At 44.7% G+C, this 20,793-nt stretch overlaps 2 long non-coding RNA genes across 2 annotated transcripts; both read left to right on the forward strand.

Moving 5' to 3' along the window:
* The first annotated feature begins 1,460 nt into the window (after window positions 1–1,460).
* LOC142038104 (uncharacterized) lies at window positions 1,461–9,012 on the forward strand. The gene is made up of 3 exons (XR_012652516.1): window positions 1,461–1,877; window positions 2,024–2,176; window positions 8,617–9,012. It is a non-coding gene; the product is annotated as an uncharacterized LOC142038104 (long non-coding RNA).
* A 9,709-nt stretch (window positions 9,013–18,721) lies between these two features.
* Window positions 18,722–20,506, forward strand: LOC142038105 (uncharacterized). Its single transcript, XR_012652517.1, has 3 exons — window positions 18,722–19,694; window positions 19,782–19,963; window positions 20,441–20,506. It is a non-coding gene; the product is annotated as an uncharacterized LOC142038105 (long non-coding RNA).
* Window positions 20,507–20,793: the final 287 nt, after the last annotated feature.

Below are 20,793 nucleotides of genomic sequence, written 5' to 3' on the forward strand. Positions count from 1 at the left end.
CTGGTTTTTGGTAGCGTTTAAAACTATTTTAAAAACCCTCCTTCAAAATCTAATGTCAGTTAATACTTTTCATATGCTTAGAGATTGCGGCCGTTGAGTCCAGCAGACATCTGTTACGAAGAAACTTTGTCAACCTTACGATATGCTGACAGGTACGCTTTCATAAGTTTTCCCTTTCTGGTCTTGGTGCACATTGCGGTCAGGTGCTGGGCAAAATGACAGAAGATACCAGTTCAACGGGACTGACAGCTCAGAAGGAAGAAAGGGTGAATCTGTCCATAGGCAGGGGCGGCACATGAAGAGCTTATTCTTTACCCTTATTAACGAACGGCATGTGTTTTTACAGGTAAGTTGTACGACAGAGGTAACTGTATTTCCTGAGGATTCCAGGTCTCCCTCATATGTGTGACTTAATTGAGCTTCTTTCCTGCCCTTTCTTTCCCAGTAACACAGCACCTCTAAAACTAAGCTGTAGTTTGGGGTCCCACAGCCCAACCGTGGTTGAAACGTAGAACATAGAAGTGATGCCTGCTGCCAGGCATTTGTCGTCTCTGCTTCCCAATCCCAGATCCCAGCGATAGTGCCACACAGAGCTATTCCTTCCTGCCCAGGAGCAGCTTGCTTTCCCGGCCACTTTCCCAGTCCGTCAGCTCCTTCTGGAGGAGAAGGTTCCCTCTCTGCTCCCCTTTGCTCTCCTCCTGCGCTTCCTGGGCCTCAGGACTGAAAACCGCTCTCTTTGCAGTCCTTTCAGGCAGGCTTTTGCTGGACTCCAGCACTAATGCCTTCTTATTCCCTCTCCCATAAAAAGAGGTCAGGCACTTACACCCCAGTCCGTTATCCCAAAGCGGGTGATGGCTCGGTGACCTTGTAGCCGCAGCAGCCTGGCTGTTCGCAGGTGTCAGGAGCAGAAGATTTAATGTCTCCAGCAGCAGTTCAGTCCTGCAGAGAGCTGAACTGCTTTCATGTGCCGATATGAACGCAGACCAACAAACTCCCCACGCCTGAGCCAGCTCCGTGCAGGGGCAGCTGGAGTTGTCCTTTGCCTGCCTACCTGCCGTACCCACACTTACAGTGGGTGAGGTGTGGTTTTGAAGTACCCCATCCCATATTGCCCTGCATACTAGAGGCAGAGCGGCTATGGCTCCATTGCTGCAAGTTAGGGTTAGCTGGAGAAGAGAAGGGTTTTCGTGGGCTGGCAGGGGCAAAACCAAACCGGGCTGTGATTGCTGGTAGCGGTACAGGAGAGGGCATCAGATGTTTCCACCCAAGGAGCAAAGTGGCTGTGAGACTTTTTCGCTTGTGAAGTTCCAGAGCTACATGGGATATTTCCGAACAGGGAAAAGAACAAAACAAAACCAAACCAAAAGTCACGTTTGATTGGAAACGTTGTCGTTTGCTGGGATTGTCTGGGTAACAGCTTCTTTTTTGTCTTTTATGTATTTTCATATTTAAAAGGACAAAACGGGTCAGGAACAAAGCAGTGGTAAATGCCAGTCCCAGTGGGAAGCTTCTAAGAGAACCAACCGCAGGCTGCAAATAACAAACTGTTGTGCAGACTGGCTGGGCTCGGGAGCACAGGGCGACCAATAGCCGATGGAACACGTACGTATTTCAGCATAAATACAGCTATGAATAGCAAGCAGATTTTGACTTCCCAGAACATTCTCAGGAGGCATTTTTGGTAATCTGTAACACCGAAGAAGTACGGTGGGAATGGAGCTGAGGAGGATTCGCGGGGGTTGGCTCCTGTGCACGCTCTGGGCACCGTGTTTTGTTGATCACCTTCTGGTTAGACGAGGACAAGGAAGATGGCAGCTTTCATTTCCAGTTCAGGATGCTGACAGCAGCAACAAACATCTCGGCTGTTCCGCAGCGAGGTGGGTTTGTGTCCCCACGTGCCGTACGGTCCCCAGGAGGTTTGGGTTGGAAGGGCTTGCTCTGCAAGAGGCCAGACCGCCTCCCACTGCATGGCTTCCTCGCTGCTGGTCCTCGTCTCTCACGGGGCTTGATATTTTACACGTAGGTACCCTGGTTAAAGCTGTCTTGCTGTTCACAAGAGGTGTGGTTTTTGCTGGCTGAGAACAAGTGGCAGATCTGGAGCACGCAGGCGACGTGGGAGTCCTGGCTGGAGGAAGCCCAGAAGGAGTGGGAGCACCAGCACACTGCAGTGGCTCAGGCGAGTTTCCCAGTAATGGGCATCGCGGCCAGATACCTTAACCTCTGCTCTTCTGCTTCTGATGTTTTCCCCTTCTTGTCATCTTTAAGACTCGTTGCTCACACACTTCTGTGCCAACAGTGCCCCGATGAGACCCTCCAGGGGCTTTTCAGCCTGGGTAAACTGGCAATAACGTAGCCCTGGGTTACGGGTCCACAACATAATAGCAAATCTCTCATGAGCTCAGATAACAGCATATTCTGTCTACTTCTAAGTACCTTACGGTTTCTTGGTTTCATTTTGTAGTTGTGAGAAATCATGACTGAAATAAAAGGTGCCAGTGAATGTACCGAGCCGTGTCAAAGCAGCTCAGGCTTGGGTCACTTCAAAGTCCTTGACAGGGAGAACCAGAGGTTTTCCCTTTAAAACCAGTCATGAGATGAACACCCTAGAACTTGGGGCAGATGTGTTCTTTGCACTTTCTGAAAAAAACCCAAAAAACAAACCAAACCCCCCCCAAACAAACCCCCAAAACCCAACACCCCCTCCCCCCCCTTTTAGTTTTGGGCATGTTTCTGAAAGCAACCAATGTTCACATGACTTATTTAGCCAGCCAGAAGCATTTCAGTAGGAGGCTGTGGCGGTGCGTGAGAGCCAAGGAGTGCATGACGGGCTGCTCTGGGAAAGAAGGGGCCTGATGGTGACTTGATGAATAAGTCGTTCAAGGCACACCTTCACTGAAAGGCCATACGCTGCTCCCCTCCCAGCTGCTTCTCACGAACCATTTTATTGCTTCAACATGGGTAACTGCCAAACAGAGGAGCTGGGAAATCGGCTCTCTGCATAGAGCGGCGATCGATTGCGGGAAGAGGGCTGGGTTTAATGGGGAGAGCAGAGCTTTACAGGAATCCCGCGCGTTTTGTGGGGGTCTCTTGATTTTTGCATGAAGCCTGCATCACGCAGCAAAGTTGCTGACTTAAACAAAAGTGCTTGATTTCTTCCTGACTCGAGGTCTGGAGCTTCTGCCAATAGAAGGAAGCGTGGAGTCAGTCTTTCAGCTCTAGTAATTGCTTGCTGATGGTGTTTGGTAAAACTAGGGGACATTCAGGGGCTGAATTCTGTCGGGAATGCTGAACCCCGTGTAGGGTGTACGGCTAAACGTGGTAGTTCAAGTGCCGCCTTAGGCCCATCGGTCTGGATGATGGCATCAGTCTTGGCTGGCAGCTGTCACAGGTGTTTGGGCACACAGGACAGGACCCTGTTCTGCTGAGGACAGCTCCTCATCCACTTACTGCATCGGCTCGTTTTCCTGCATTGATTTGCCCGGGGTGTGCTTTTTTAAGACGGTGAAATGAACTTAATCGGGCTTCTATTAGTTTTGAGTCTTCTCCCCAGCAAGCTGTTGGATACAGTTTTAGAGAAGTAATGGTGACAAGCCTTTGCTGGTGTGGTATTTTTTCACCTGTGTGGTGGAGAGAATACTTAAATTGGTAGGAGAGAGTCACCAAAAGCCTGGGCCTGTTGCACGTGTTGCCAATGTTTTTGCGGTTCAGCTTGTCAGGTTGCTGTTTGTCCAAGTACGTTTCAGAGCTGGATACTCAGAAGCCGTCTGGACGTGGTGCTGGGCAGGCTGCTCTAGGTGAGCCTGCTTGAGCAGGGGCTTGGACCAGATGACCTCCAGTGATTCTGGAAGGCCGCCTGCTTCCAGAAGAGAACTTCTGGAAGTTCTCTTCCTTGTGATTCTGTGATTCTAGAATTTGTGCTGGGAGGGGCAGGCACCGGGGCGATGGCACACCGGTGTGGTATGCTGGAAATGTCAGCTGCTGTCTCCCTCTCTTAGGAAGGCTGCGCGTGTGTTCTGTGCTGAGACACTTAGCACCTATGTCTGTCTGTCCAGGTACGCCAAGCAATGTAAAAAGAGCGTAAGTTCAGAAGGGACTTTAGGAACTTTTGCTCGCTTAGCCACGTTAGACAGGGGCTGCGACTCTTGAATGAAAGTATGGTCGTGTTAGAGAATAACCATAGGAGGTGGCTGGGTAAACTGGCTCCAGTGTCAAATTCTGAGCTGTGTTGGTTTTGTTTGTGTTTTCCTTTGAAGGGAAGTCAAATCTATGGTCTTAGCTGTTGGGGGTTGTTGGGCTAGAGAGCTGAAATTCTTCCTTCTCCTTGCCTTCTGCTGTAGGTTTGGGCTTGTGGAGCATCCGCACAAACTCTGCAAGAGAATCTGTAGGCTGCGCTTGAGTGAAATAAGCCTGGCTGTGGAGTTCCGATACAGACCGTCTCTGTTATGCTAGTGGCTTTTTAGACTAGAACTTAGGCTTTGGATGAAATGTAGGGTGGTTGCCTAAAGCATCGGGGCGGGGGGGGTGTTTCTGCCTAAGTGGGAAAGAAATGACCCGGTGGTACTCACAAAGTCACCTGCTAACTCACTCACTAAATCCTCTTTCGGCTGGAGTAAAATATGGCAAAGCGCAAATTCACTGAACCCGACTACTAAGGTGCAGAAAGTGTCTTTTCCATCCACTGCTCCTCCAGCGCTTGTGAGCTGCCTCCTGCTTTTCTGGGGAAAATGTCATTGAACCAGTCGTTAATAATAATTCAAAAAATTCTGTCATTGTCATCTTTAGCTGTTATTCAACAAAGTGGATGCTGGTTTTCTCAAAAGGACTTAGTTTTTCTTCCATTTCTTCTTCTTTGGCTTCTTCCCACTCTGTGTCCTGTTTCCTTGGAAAATGTGACCTGAATCGTGTCGCACGCTGTTGTCCGTTCTCTGATCACCAGGTAGCACTTCCCTGAAATCGCTTTAGCTTCCACATCTGGCTGAATGAAAGAATGATGCCTGTCAGCTGCAGCCTTTCTCAGTGAGACAGTGAGTCTCTACGCGCACGAGGGAGTTAAAAGTTGACTGACTGTGTCTCGGGTGGTGTCCTTTCTAAAAGGAAAGGGTTCTGCAGCTCTCCTTGCAAACTGCGTGTGTAGTTTCACACGTGTATGAGCTAGCGTAACGGCTTACTGCCACAAAATGGAGACGGACGAATTCCCTCTCCTTCTTCCCAACGCACTGTCCTGCCTCCTTCCTTGTGCCAACTTTCATGCTTGCCAGTTCTCTCTGCCAGCCAGTTTAACTCTCTAAGCTGGTGGAAAACTATCTACTTTTCTGGGTTCGTTTCCCATCTGCTTAGGCAGTTAACCTGGCTCGTAAAGTGCTCTAAAAAGTGCTCAAGTCAGTGCAAGGTAAGCCGCAGGAATACAGCAGTAGAACAAAGGAGCAGATGGAGAGATGGGAGGTGGCAGCAAGGCCTCTCTTCCTGCGGCAGTGAAGGCAACGTGTTTTGTGAAACCGTATCTTCAGCTGCGACTGAGCGTATTTTTAGCTTTTTCTTCAGTAAGCCTGTAACATTGTTGGCCTTTGATTTTCCTGGACTACCGTCAGTCAGAACTGACATCGCAGAACTCTGACTTGGCTGTATGTGATTCCACTCGAACATGTAATTTCTCTTTTTTTTTTTTTTTTTTTCCCCCTGGGGTTTTTTAATCCAGAAATCTGTCATCAGTCTATGACTTGTGGCATGTTCCTTTCTTTGGAAACAGTTCATGGTGTTTAGAGGTCATAAGTAGCAAGGGTGAAGAAGAACGGTAATTTTGGCAACTTGTGCACAGACCACTTTGGTGTAGCATACAGCGGGGAGGTTGGATTCTGGCTTCCTCCTGAACATGGAGTAGGCCTGTGGCATTTTACACTGATCTGTTTTCTACCAGACAGAAGGAGGAATGTGACTGTAGTTGTTGTTTTCAAAGAGAGCAGAAACGCAGTTAGTGTTGGATATCGCTCTTAAAGGAGAGGCTTCACGCCTTTAACCTAGTTCTATCTAACTATTTTCCCACTGTGTGGATTTGCCAGTAATCCTTGGTTCAACTTAGCAGAATGATGCAAGTAAAACGTCCTGATAGCCAGGTCACTGTATATACAGTTCAGGCTTTATTGTGGAGTTTATTTTCCTAGTTCCATATTACCAAGCCAGATGTCTAGGAACAAAATGTTTCAAACGGCCATTGGCGTACTGGCGGAAACCTGGGCATGCCTGATGGTCTAGCGTTTTCACGTGCTTTTCTATGCAGTTAATAACTGCAGCGGAATTAAATTTAAAGTTCCATGAATGGTCCGGGCGTGGGAGTGTTACGTACTTGATGGTTCTTAGCGGTGGTATGGGCCTGATAAGCACATTTGTTGTGTACTGTAGGCAGGAGTACACTGTGTCAAGGTGTGAGCTTTCCACCAGAGAAGAATTCTTTCTGATTTGGTGGGGAGTTTGGGGTGGCGAGTGGTTTGTTTTTACGCTCAACTCTCCCCAGTAGAGTATCTTAAAATTTGATGTGCAATTTGGCCACGCCAAGTTCTGTGCTCTTGGCCTGTCCAGGTAGGCAGTGGCAAAGGCAGGGTGACGCAGGGTGACTCTTGTTCTTCCTCTTCTGAAATTTCTTCCCGTGATAATCTTCTCTGGTCATTCCTCCTTTCTTATTCAGCATCACGGTATTGCTGAAGGCACCTGTCAAAACAGCTGGACGTTGAAGGCCTTTGAGAGATGCTATTCACCAACCCAATAGATCTGTATTTGTATTTGGTATTATGGGTTACTCATAAAACATATGGATTAAATCATGACAATTAAACTGAGCCGGAAGGCTGGTCAAACTGTGGGGCTTTTTACTCTCTGGAGCCCCTGGATGCAGTGCAAAAGTTCATCCCGCTGTCCCTGTGAAAGGATGACAAGTACCAAAAAGCAAACGCGAGAAAACTACTGCAAATGAGTTGTCCCACTTGGAACTTGACCTGTGCTAGTTGTGAATGCTGGCAGGGCGGTCAGGCTGGCCGGCTGCAGCAGCGTCCTGCAATACTGGCTTTGCCATCGGCAACCTTTTTTTCCGAAGGTTGACTTGCGCTTAGTGCGGGACCCTGGCTTACACTGCCTGTGTTTCACGCGCTCGTTGTTTTCATGCTGGCAGAAGATACTGGAACATGTTCTCAGGTAGAGTGCTTGTGACCTGAAATATAGTAGATTCCAATGCCCAGGCTTTAGAGCATAACCTTTCTCCACAGAAGTACAATCTGTGTAAATGGTATTATTTATAAGCGTTTCCCTTTAATAACTTTGTGTTGCTCCCAGAGTCTGGTCTTCAGAACTAGCTGTAACCTCCTGTGCCGTAAGGAAAATAGGTTATTAGTGCACGCTGGAAGAAGCAACCATAAAACTTTGCTTGCGGGAGAACATGTGTGCTACAGTTAATGCAATGGGCTTTGTGTGCCCATTGAAGTGGCTGGCTGTACTGGTTTGTGGCATAGGGTAAGGGTTCTGTTTGATGCCCGAGTTGGTCAGCATGTGTAACGCCCAGGAATAGCGAGCTACGTAGAATATCTTCCTTCTGAGACTCCATGGAGAAAGCAGTGCTATTTGAAGAGATGCTTGAACCTGTCTTGTCTTCCGGAGGCTTTTTCAATAACCCATAGAACTTGCAAAACGTAGTGAGCTGAAGTAGTTTGTATTTCCACGTGTGTGGAATATCTCTTATTTAGCCTCCTATTCAATCTTGTAAGTCACCTGAGCTTTTAAGTCCCCGTCCCCCGTCCCCCATCCCCCAAAAAAATCTATCTTGACATAGTGAAACGTGAACTGTCTGTGGAGCACCGATAGAGGTGTGGAAACTGAAAGGCCTCAAAGTTTTTGTACAATAGTGCAGAGATGTGATAAGGACTGGCAATAGGAAGGAAAGGACTGGAATAAGGAATATGGGGATTTAAGTGTAGAAAAGAATCCGTGTTTTAAGGTGCTGTGTTATGTTCAGGTGATAAGTGTATGGAAAACTACTTTCCAACTGATGAGCTATGAAAGTCTGTATCGCTTGTCATGCGGAAACATCAACGGTACATTTTCTGGAAGAGTTTGAGAGTGAAGGTAGTTAAGAACTTAGTATTCCTTAGAGTTCAAAATAAACACACAAGAAGTGAACAAGACACAAACGATGCCTGAAATCTACTAGAAGACAATTGGCAATAAATAATGAGGTACAAAATCAAGAGCAAGGACTAATGGAACCTCACACCTCTTACTGCAGCGCTAATTGAAATATGCTTTTTCTCGGATTGCATCTTACTACAGACTCGCATATCTGAGTAGACTTGAACTCGGTGTATTGTTTTTTTTTCCTGTTATTGACCTTATCAATACCCCTGTGTCGCTTTTTGTTGGTGATCTCATAGGCATTAGAAAAGTAAAAGGATTCTCCTTTTGCTCTGCTGTGAGATCAAAAACTGTCCCGAGTGCCATTTTTTGAAGGAAAAGAGCTACAGGAGCTGTCTAGGAGATTACTTGCGGCATACTGATGAAACTTCTGTCAATCTCAAAAAGCAAATCTCAGTTATGGCTGACATGAGTCTGTTTTTGCATTTTTTTCTTTATTTACAGTGAAGAATGCGAGACCTATCAGCTCAGGTAACGAGCAGTCTGCTGCAGTTTCCAGAGGTGACTACTGAGGCACTTGGGGAAGATGAGAAACCCCTAGGTTCTGTGCTGAGCGGGAAGTTTTCTGGAGGTGAGCGTTCTCCTTTAAATTTGGTCTCGGTCTGAAGTTCTTATTGCCTGGAGGTTACCTGAAGCACAGGGTCACAGTATCGACTGTGTCAGGCTGGTGCTGTTGTTAAGATGCATCAGGTTTCGAGAGAACAGGAAGGAAGTTTTAACTATTAAAAATGCTAATATTAAAACCTTAAAACTAGTATAGTTAAACTTTGAAATTACAGCAACCTTCACCAGTCTTGTGCTATTAAAATAATTTAGTTAAGCATGCTGAGTCAGCGGGCCTTCCTCAATGTTGTGGTCACTCAATTGTTAATTAAATAAAAGGCAGTTTTCAAAAAAGTGATAGTGTTGTTTTGGGCCCTATTTATTTGTACCAGCTCAAGCTCTATGACCATCATAACACCACATGCGGAACTAGTTCTTCTACAACGTTACAGAGGCACCCCCCTCCCGCCGCCCCCCCCCCCCCCGCTTTTTCTTTTCCTAGTCTGAATACAAACAGCAAAGGAAGAGGATAACACTGTTAAGCGCTGCAGCCATATTTCCAACGTATTTAACAGGGTGCAGATGAGTACCCAGGGAGAGCTGCTGAAAGTGGCTAAGCAGATTAGGTAGTTGACTTTCTAGGTGATCCGCAAGTAGAGCTAGCTGGGTGCCTACCTGGTTGTCTAGGCTCTGTTAGACCAGGTGGAATCCATCTACCTGACTGAAAGTGCAGTAATTGAGTTAATACTTCCTCCGAGTTTGTTCAGTGAAACAAAATGTGTTAAATTCTTTCTGTCGTCAGCCCGTGTAAAAGATCAGATGTACTCATGCAGTGCCCATTTGACGATAATTTCTTGCTGCCGTCCAAATCCCTGCCCCAAGTAGGCGTGTGTCAAGTAAAATTAATAAACTAGAAATGAATTGGTTTAGATTTGTTATCTTTGAAGTGTGCTTTAAGACTCGTATTCCCGTATGTATTTAGACGATTTCTAGCCAAAACAAGCCGAATATGGGATGAAGTCTCTAGATCAATATGTTGTCATCTTCATCCCAAGCAGTCCAAATCCTTCAGTGCGGGAATGACAAGTAGAAATGCAAAATAATAAGGTTGTTAATATTAAGAGGTAGTGCTGGAGGATCTCCATGGGTGATTTTGAATAATTGACCACAACTAGGGAAGTCGGTCTTCCCTTTTGGGTACTTTTAGTGAAGGAAAGGGGCAGTGGCTGTGATTTTCCAGTTGTTTTCAGTCTTGTATTGGAAATTTGCTTTAGTCAGCTTTCTTTTCTCTTACAGGGAGAAATGGCTTGGCATGGCTGGCGTGTGGTCCTCAACTGGAGGTAGTGAGCTCTGTGACGGGAGAGCGGCGCTCTGCTTACCGTTTCCGTGGAGTAAAGAAACAGCCTCCCACCATTCGTGTGGTAAAGGATTTTTCCTGGCAGAAGAGAACGGGACTGCTGGTTGGGTTGGAAGAAGCAGAGGGAAGTGTTCTCTGTCTGTACGACCTCGGAATATCGAGAGTGGTTAAAGCAGTTGTTCTCCCAGGAAGGGTACGTACACTTTAATCGGAGGAACGAAGCTTTTGCGTTGTCAGGTGCTGCGTAATCCTGTTTCAGGAGAAGCTTTGGAGCGTCTCTTTGTAGGCGGTATTTTTTCTATCTTGCATTAGTGCAGACTGTCACTTCAGAGTATCCAGTCAAGAGAGCCTTGGTGCAAACTCTTGGGCTTAACGGTACCGTTATCTTTTGAGCTTACTGATTGTAAAACAAGTTTTCTGGGTTTATGGTAGAGCACATAGTTACCTAATTCTCCACTGCCACAAAAAGGCATTGAGAACTATCTTTTATTGGCCAGAGTGAAAAAGGAAAAAAACCCCCGCTGTTCCCAGTGTCTGTAACATACATTTCCGAAATGCTTGATTTCTATGTATGTTAGAAATACTGTCTTTAAAATATCTGAAACTTCCATAGTTGTGCTGTAAATGACTTAGACACATTCCCCTGAATCTCAGACTAGCAAGCGGGTGGCTTTAGAGCAGAACAGATTTTTATGTTGACTTAGGATAGGAAAGAAGAGCCGTTAGGGAGTTACCTGACGGATTGTTGAACGATTGACTTTCAACCTGCAGTCCTTGAATCGCTGCTTATTGAATATTGTGTTTGTGTAGATGGGAGAGGCTGGTGGAATGTTACTCATTTTTTTCTGTCTTCTGTAACCCAGGAAGTCCAATGATGTAATGTCCCCTAGTCTCATTATCTTAATGTAAACAAGAATCAGTGCAAGTTAATAGAACATCAAGATTGACTATATTGGTTTTTTCTTGATATAACTGGAAACAATGCTTTGCTTTTAAGTCTTATGGTCCTCTGCATTTACTTTCTTGTTTCTGATGTGCTAATTCCGGCTTCACTTTTGAATGATTTCTGTTCAGCTTGTCAAACAGCTTAAATGCTAGCTTGCAGTTTTCCTGTAGGTAACTGCTATAGAACCCATAACTAATCACGGAGGACCCAGCGTGAGCACTCGGCACCTACATCAGAGTCTGCGATGGCTCTTTGGAGTGGCAGCAGTGGCTACAGATGTTGGTCATCTACTTCTGGTGGACCTTTGTTTGGATGATTTCTCTTGCAGTCAGAATGAAATACAAGCATCGGGTAAGCCTGCAGTTTTTAAACTTGAATTTGAGAGTAGGAAAACTTGTGTATAAACAACATGCATCCCACTTGGAAGACACTAGTGTGCAGGCATTTCTGACTGCTGGTTACAGATGGCGGTTTGCCTTGGTATAGTCCCGACCTGATTAAAAATGGGAGTGGCTTAATACTCCTTCTAATGTTATAAATGCCCCCCTGCCACCAAGATCCGTACGTCACTATGATGCTTGCCAGTGAGGTGTAGGAATTTTACCACGTGAGTCAGTGCAGCTGCCTGAGAGGAAGTTGTGTCAGAGGCGCCCTATTTCTTGGGAATGTTCTTCTGCTTCTGTGAGTTGACTTGGGGCAAATTTTAGGCTTGCTTGTTAAAATGAATCCGACTTGTCAAAAATCGTGCATTTGGATGACTGAAATCTCTAATTTGCATATTTGGGTTGCATACGCTGTTTTGGCTATTACAAGAGTGGCTTCAGGAGTTGGTGTCGCTTCAGACAGCTTCATCGTGAGGCCCAAACGTGTGATTTATAGAGCCCAGGAAGAATTTGTCTACGAAGGTTACGCTTTTACCTGGTTTTAAAATACGAGTGAGAATACCTGTCCGATCAGAGAGTTCTTCTGTTCTTTGGAAACATACAAAAGAAAGCGTTGCATAAATGGGTATTTTGCCCCGGACGGTAGAATTGGATGAGACGTGTTGTCACGTCAGTGTTCAACATGCAGCCTAAATGGCCTGACACATTAACTCATGGCGTGGTTTTGTGTGTGTAGGTCTAGAAGTTGTCACTAGAATTCCTGCTGAAGTTCCACAAAGAAGAGAAGCTGTGACCAGAGAAGGGAGACATCTCTGCTTTCAACTACAAAATCCTTCAGGAACAGCAATATCAACCCTGTACTACATAAGCAGAAGCAATCAGCTTGTTGTGGGTTTTTCAGATGGCTGCCTGTCACTGTGGAATATGAAAACTTTGAAGAGGGAGTAAGTAGGCCTTTACAGCTGGCCATGCCCGGAGGTGCAGGGGTCTCAATTGTTTGCTTACGGAAGCATGTTCATGAAAGAGAACATTTTAGGGAGTGAAATTTTGGGTATAATCTTGGGATGTTTAGAAATCCTCTTCTGAAATAACTATTAAAAGTCATACATGGATTAAGTGGACCGCCTTCTCCCCAGTGGACTAGGATTGTTTTCCTTCTTGTGCCTGTGGCTCGAGGGATTGTGGAAAGCATGCTTCTTGGGGTTACGTCAAGCAGTTTAGGATGCGATGGAGCTCATTTTTCTAAGACGCTTTGTCCGATCAGTAGTGTTCAGTGAAGCCAGGAAACGTATGTGTTTTGATGAACCAGATTTTAGGAATGATTTTTCAGAACCAGCTACTGCAATTAGGGCATACATTGAGAAGCTTACGTATGTTAATAATGTGGGTTTGGGGATAATATTCTTTAAAGCGTCCAGGATGAAACTAGTGAGACACGAAAAATCAATAGCTGATCTGTGCCTGAAAAGATATTCTTTCCTACATGTCAGCCTTGTCCAAAATAGGGGACTGACCCATTCCAAGGCAACGTTGCGTGTGAATGAAAATTTGCTTGGAATACTTGGAGATGAGGATAAGGGGCATGTAAATCTATAAGCAATAGAAAAATTAAGAGACGATTTTATATCTGCCAAAGGGCAATCACACGTGAAATATGTGACCAAATTCAGATAGGGATTGGCTTAAGCAAACCTGCAGTGACTCACCAGAAACTGTTGGATGCATAAATAGACAGTGGAGGACTAACTGGGTGGCAAGAATAGATTGTGAAGGTACACGTAAGGTTCAGAAGTCTGGAGGAAAAATGCTTTACGTAGCATCCGAGTAAAGAAATGAGAAAGTACTTGTGTTTGGCCCTGTCTTAAATTTGTTCAGAAGATAGGCTGCATTTTAAGTTCAATATTGAAGTCGGCTGGAACAGGAGGAACAATCTTTTGCCTGGCAGCTGAAGTAATCGTTTATGTTCTTCCTCCCTAGGCAGAGGAGGATATAAACCCAGGTTATTGCATTTGATGGACAGTAATTTCCTCAGCTCTTGACTGCTGCATAAAAAGTAGTCGCTTCCCTGACTCACTTGTCTGAGATGGAAGTGTGACCTTCTGTACTTTGGGGATAAGCACGGAAGGATAAGCTTTTTTCTCAGAAGATGCTTCTACCCTTCTACAAACAGTTAGGGCTCATCGTAGGCTCACAGGTTTTTATTTTTCTCTCTTTTCCCCTTTTCCTTTTTTTTTTTTCATTTTTTCTGTCTTTCTTTTTTTTTTTTTTTTCCCAACCACGTAGGCACCACTCTCAGCTTGAAGGAGGAAGGATTCCTGTCTATGCTGTTACTTTTCAGGAGCCTGAGAATGATCCTCGCAATTGTTGCTACTTGTGGGCTGTTCAGTCTACACAAGAAAGGTGAATAAAAAGTTACTATAAGCCACTGAATGCATTTAAATTTTTTTGTATCTTTGTTCACATACCGTTGATACATGTATATTTGTTTTGTTTATGTAGCCGTGCAGGAGATTCTCTCAGGTGTGGAAGGTGTTAAGCTTACACTGCAATTTTTACAGGATTTAACAGATGTGAAGAGGGACCTACTAGTGCCTACCTTCTGAAAGAAGGCAAAGCAACAGTGGCTGTATCTTTGTGCTTGCATTCTTAAACGATTTCCTTTGTTTCTTGAGGACTGCTTCACGATTTGTTTGGTACTCGCACCATGGTATGAAAATACCATTCGAAGTAGTTGGGGCTGCAGATCTCGAGCGCTAAACGTGCCAATATGACAGCCGGCTGCCCCTAAAGGAGGGAGGTGACAGTATTGCGGATTACCTTGTGCCAACTTGCGCGGTCTTTGGAGCCTTTGTGAGCCAGGCCAGCTCACCTGGCAGAGACCGATCCCTGTTGAGCAGCAAAGTCAATGGTTTCCTGCTGGGCTAATGACCCGAATCAGTATGTGGAAGGGTGCAGCGTGTGTATGCAAGAGAGGGGCTGGAACTTTGGTGGGAAGGGAAGGGAAGGGGAGAAAGATCTCTCTCTTTCAGCATCAGCAAGCTATTTAATCAGCTCAGCCGTTCACAGTGTGGCAGTCTTTTTAAGTTTGACTTTAAAGCAACAATTTGTAGTCCGTACAACATATTAAAGCTTTCAAATTGTATGGTTAGCATTTGCCCCTGAAGCTGTTAGTGTCCAAATGTCCTCCTTTGCACGTGACCAGTTATCTGATGGTTTGGGAAGTGGTGTTTTTCTTTTCAGCAAGAAAACATCAGTCTAGATCTAATAAAATGATAACAAGGCCTCTAAAGCAGCTTTGTAATCAAATGTCCTAATTTCTACCTTTTTCAGTGAAGGTGACGTCGTGAGTTTACATCTGTTGCAGTTAGCATTTGGTGACAGAAAACGCTTGGCCCCAGGACAAGTCATGTATGAGGTAAGGCGTGCATGTATGTGAAAAGATGAAAATAGTGATTTTGTCTATGTGAGTATCAGTGAAGTTGTCAGGGGTGATTTTTACCATCAAAATTCAGAGGTGACTGAAACCCCAATCTTTTGCTGAGTCTTCTTGGGCATGTTTTATGCTGCTGCATCTCTTGTAGTGCTCTAAGCACTTTGGCAGGTCGACAGGAGAAAGATGCTTTAATCGTTCTCCAGTTTCACTTTTGAACTTCTGCTTTGCTTTATCCTCTTTTAAAAGTTATTTGTAGCTACAGTCTTAGCAGTGGCAAAGACCTTGTACTGTGTGCTGCTTTGGAAGAAAACCCAGTCGTCGATATCCATTCCTCGCGTGGCTACTTTGTTCTGTCTCAACGCTTTAATGTTAAAATGGGGGACCTTTTACTATTTGGCAATGCTTTGCCTTGGTCATCTTCTTTTCCTGAAAAAGGTGTGACGAGTGTCAGATTTCACCTCAGAGGGTTGAAATGTTTCAGCAGCTTTGAAAAATGGGTCTGCTAAAATTTCCGGTTTTAAAAAAAAGCACACAAAGTGATTAAATAATGTGGTTTGCGTTTGTGACCTGAGAAAGCTGTGGTGTCGCTAGTGTGAGACTTTTAACCCTCTACAGACAGTGCAACCAGTAATACATTCACAGGCTTCTAAGAGGTGTCAGGCACCAGTCTCTGCCTTTGAGATATTTTACTCCCCTGCTGTTCCTGCGTTCCTGTGATGAGCGTTGTGCAAGGTTGAAACAGGAACCAATCTCACAAGGTAGTTGAAGAGAGAACAAAACAGCTGGACCTCTGGGGGGAAAAGTCAGGTTCTTCAGCTAGCTTCCAGATGAGCCACTTACACATGTAGCTTCATACCAAGACTTGCTAACACCTCCTGCCAAAAAAACCCCCCAACAACTCCCACCCCCCGGAAACAAACCCAGAAGAAGCATTAGTACAGGATCTGTGTTCTACAGAGGACACTTGGAGTGTCGGAATACTTCCCTGTAGCCACAGATTGGTCAGTACTACATGACTGTCTGCCTGCGTGACTGGCTGAGTCAAGTTTCTTGTCCGTCTTCCGTGGCAGAAAATTGAAGAGTTGTTCCCAATTGCCAGGCCAAATTGGAGGAAAGGAGGAGGAATCTACTGTTGACCCTTGTTCGTTGAAGAGAGTTCACAGAAGCTTGAAAGAAAGCTTGAAATCTAGTGCATCCGGCCATGGTCATGGAGCGCACCTTGACATTTGTCCTGCATGATGCTTGCAGGTGGATAGAGTATGCAGCCCCCACGTCCACATCAGAGTCTGACGAGTGCATCTCATTTGAAAACTGTCTTCAGATTTTACGGGTCAATAAAGTCATTATTTAACATCTTCCACGCAGTGGAGTTCCTTAACTTAGATTTGCTTGCCCCAGTGGAGAATTTAAAATACGCTGTTTTGCTTCAGAAGTTGTCTTCGGCAGGAATTGTTTGATATCTTTTTTCCCTTCCCCTCAGCCCTAACTTTGGGGGGGGACTGGCTCTTCACAGATGAATAAAAGTTGAAATTTCTAGCGGTTAAAATTCATCTCTAAGAGGTTGATGGAGTTGTAGTACTTTATCTGACAAAAGGGTCTTTTGGCACGGTGGACCTGTTCAGGACATCTTTTATTATAAACTGTGTTTGGTGATTATTCCTTCTGTAATAAAAATGGGATTCTTTGCTTAGGCTTCGCGCTAGTTTTTCAAAGAGATGGTTTAGATTTTCCTGTCTACTCTGCACATGTCTGTTATTTCCAAAGTTACTTGATAAAGTAGAATGAACTGTGCATACTGCAGAGCAAATTTTAGCGAGGGAAATGCTAAATTCTGAAAATGTGCAAAGCCCGTTACTATTTGACGCTTCATTCTCTTGCATGTCAGATGTAGTTTCTATTTGCCATCAGAAATAAGCTCAGGGGAAATATACGGTACAATATGCATATTATATTATACATATATACATTCTTTCACATTTAGCTATAATGTATGTTTTTATCTCAAAATGACCTTTTCTCTCTCCTTTTATTTTTTCCCCAGGGTCTGGAATACTGTGTCGAAAGATACAGCTTGGGTCTCACAGGTGGAGTCTTTCCCTTGAGCGGGCAGGCCAGCGATATTAAATTACTTAGCTGTCAGACTGTAGAAAAACTTCCCAAACGTGTCGACGGAGAGGATAGCGTTAATGCAGGTTTGTTCTAATGTCCCTGTTTGGTTATTCTAAAATAAGTAGTTTTGGAATCTAAGCAATGAATGCTGTTCTGTACCCCAGTCTGTGAGTCTTGAATACCTTTGCAGACTAGCTTGTTGGGCTTATTTAAAAAAAATAAATGGGTGCTTAAGTTATATGGGACTTCTTTAAAGGAAAAAATAAGTTGTATTTTATGCTTGCTGACATGCTATAGTGATGTATGGTGGGGTCACCTGCATGAAGCTTGTCAGTCGTTCTATTCCTCCAGCTGTCGTCTTTGAACAGTAAGATGATGCTCCCCATTGCTTAGGAGTGTTACCTGAATTTTTCTTTCCCTGTTCCAACCTATGTCTGCATCTGCATCCAGCTGGTGGCCGGTCACAAGTGGTGTTCCCCAGGGCTCGGTATTGGGGCCAGTTCTGTTTAATATCTCTGTCAATGATCCGGACGAGGGGATTGAGTGCACCCTCAGTAAGTTTGCAGATGACACCAAGTTGGGTGGGAGTGTTGATCTGCTTGAGGGTCTACAGAGGCTCTGTGGAGGGATCTGGACAGGCTGGCTCAATGGGCCAAGGCCAACTGTATGAAGTTCATCAAGGCTAAATGCCAGGTCCTGCTCTTGGGTCACAAGAACCCCATGCAACACTACAGGCTTGGGAAAGAGTGGCTGGAAAGCTGCCTGGCTTTGGGCCCCTCGCTACAAGAAAGACATTGAGGTGCTGGAGCGCATCCAAAGAAGGGCAACAGAGCTGGTGAAGGGTCTGGAGAACAAGTCTTACGGGGGTGGCTGAGGGAACTGGGGTTGTTTAGCCTGGAGAAAAGGAGGCTGAGGGGAGACCTTACCACTCCCCCCAAGTACCTGAAAGGAGGCTGTAGCGGGGTGTAGTGTTGGTCTCTTCTCCCAGGTAGCAAGTGATAGGACGACAGGAAATGGCCTCAAGTTGCGCCTGGGGAGGTTCAGGTTGGGTATTAGGAAAAATTTCTTCACTGACTGTGTTACAAAGCATTGGAACAGGCTGCCCGGGGTTGAGTCGCCATCCCTGGAGGTATTTAAAAGACAGGGAGATGTGGCGCTTAGGGACGTGGTTTGGTGGTGGACTTGGCAGTTGGCTTTAGGGTTGGGCTCAATGAACATAAAGGTCTTTTCCAACCTAAGCAACTCTACGATTCTGTGATCTGCCTGTCCATTTCTTCCTCTCTAAATCTAATAGGTTCCTACACCTGCAAGTTCTTAAAGCAATAGCTTTCCTTGTCCATATACACAGTTAAAACTCTTACGAAGTCTTTCATTATCTTGCAGTAATTAAATGTCCCTCTCTGGGTTTACAAATTCACTTATGTTCTGACCCTATTTTTGAGCCTGCTGCAGTGATAACTTCCATGGCCCTTTGTTTTGACTGCATTATTCACCTTCCCTCTCTTCTGACTGGCCTTTACTGATGTATGATGTTTACAAAGAAGACACTTGCGTGATCTTTCTAGGCTACTTCTGTTTATCATCTTTGACTTAGTCCTGAAGCGGCAACTTGCATCTCTTTTGTGATGCCATCCTCTATCAACAGTGTGTCAAAATCGAACAAAAACACCTTTGGATTTTCTCCACTTGTGTCACGTTTCTGAGGAGAGTGCCTCCTAAAAGCTTGTTAAAAACAAACACACACCACCACTCCACCACACCCGAAAAAAAAACCCCAAACCAAAATAAGAACAACAAACCCCCTTTCTGTCTCCTTTTTATGAAGCATGAGGCATGGAGAAATACCTGTAATTTCTCGGATGGTTTCTAATTAGCTTTCATTCAGAATCTGTTTGAGTTAAGTTCTAGGCACACATGAGCTGCTGTTGGATGTGGGTTGAGGCTAGCAAAGAAGCTGTCTTCTGAATTATGAAAATAATTGGTATCTTCAAAGGCACTTGCAGCAGCTACAAAACGGAAGCGGCACAGATGTTCACAATGAAACATAGTAAAGTGTGTGAGGATCCCTAAACGTAATGATGAATTCAGCAGAGAACAGAGAAACCTTTTGCCAAACAAACTGTCGCCTTCTTCCTTACTCTACTAGGGTAAATGATATACCACATCCTTTGCTTACATCTGGAGAATGCGTTCTCCCCAGAGAAGACAAACCATTCCACTTATTGAGAGAACTGGAGTATAACATTGTGAATGTTTTATGTTAAAATCTTTGTTCCAATTTCCCGTTTGTTGGGTTTGGGTTTTTTGTATTTATTTTGTGTGATAATTGTGTTCGTTCATTCTGAATGTGCTGGAAAGGAGCTATTCTTAAAACCTGTAATTGAGTCCGATCTGGAAATTAGTAGTGCCTGCTGAGTGATACCAGAAGAAGGGGCAGTATGACTGAAACCTGTCACAGAGATGTTTGCTATTCCGTAAATTTTTTTTGTTGTTCTCAGTGAGTGTTGTGCTTTGTGAGTGATATAACAGAATTAAGCCAAAATAGGAAGTGGTGTTTTAAACATATCAGCTATAGCGTTATTTTCTACAAACAAGAAACAATGTCTTGTCTTTTACAGTAATATCGCCTGACACCAGTGTATCAATCTTCAGCTGGCAAGTGAATACATGTGGTCAGGGAAAACCATCTGCTTACTTGGGTGTATTTGACATTAATCGCTGGTATCGTGCTCAAATGCCAGATTCACTAAGGTATATTTTTATTAAGTTGTTTTCAATATCCCTACAAATCAATCATTTGGAAGTCGGTGTTTAGCTTATGCACTTGCTTGCTTTCAGGCCAGAAGAACTCCTTCATGATTGCCCCTATTTTGCGTTGTGGTCACTGGATACTGTAATAAGCATGACTTCTCCAAACCCCATTTTGGATATTCTGGTACACGAGCGGAGTCTAAGTCAGGGAGTTCCTCTTTCTCGTCCACCACCTGAGCAGTTTTTTCATCCAAGCTCCTACAATTTTGGTAGGTATTTCACTGCTTTTGATAGTGATAAGCTTAAAGTGAGGTCAAATGCCATTTATTGGTTCTCCTGTTCATTGTTTGTCACTCAAACCCCATCCGAAACCAAAAAGCCCCAAACGCCCACAAGCCCAACCCTTGATTACGTTGTACTAACAAGGTGTTTAACACTGTGACACATATCTGACAGTCTGCTGAGTTTTGGGTTGTGGTGCTTTTGTAATGTAGCCTGTGAAGGGGTGATGGTCATCAAATGAAATGACGTTGAACTGAAGCTCAGAGCAGAGCACCTTGATAGCACTAGAGATAAAATTGCTACACACAGTAATTATTTTCAAAAAAATAAGTTTGGAAGTGATCTGATGAAGAAAATGGGTATTCAGTTACAGCTTTCCAGATACTGCTATTTACAAAACGTAAAGTGGTCATAAGCTAAGTGCGAGAGTATGGAAGGCTGTCAAACGTTCATTGTCTCTGCAGATGGTACGTGCTTGCTGAGCTCCGGAGTTGTTCGTATGACTTGCACCGGCTTCCAGAAGGAGGTGATCTTTTACTGTATCTTTATTGAGAATGGCAAGAGATGAACCTTTCCTATGTTTTCTATTGCACTGCTTTCAGGGTCGGAGACCATTTTATGCCCATCCTGCCCATCCACATGCATGATTGCAATGGTGTCCTGCCAGTTTTATGCAAATGGTAACATTTTAGGTCCACTCTTGGGACTGTAGAACTACCACTGTCTCCTGTTGAAGCACACTGAGGGATTGAATGTCTAGAGCGGAATACAACGTTGCTGTAGGAGCAGGAACAAAACTGTTGTGGAAGTTGGGGAA

This window comes from Buteo buteo, chromosome 12, assembly GCF_964188355.1.
Source record: "Buteo buteo chromosome 12, bButBut1.hap1.1, whole genome shotgun sequence".
Lineage (NCBI taxonomy): Eukaryota > Metazoa > Chordata > Aves > Accipitriformes > Accipitridae > Buteo > Buteo buteo.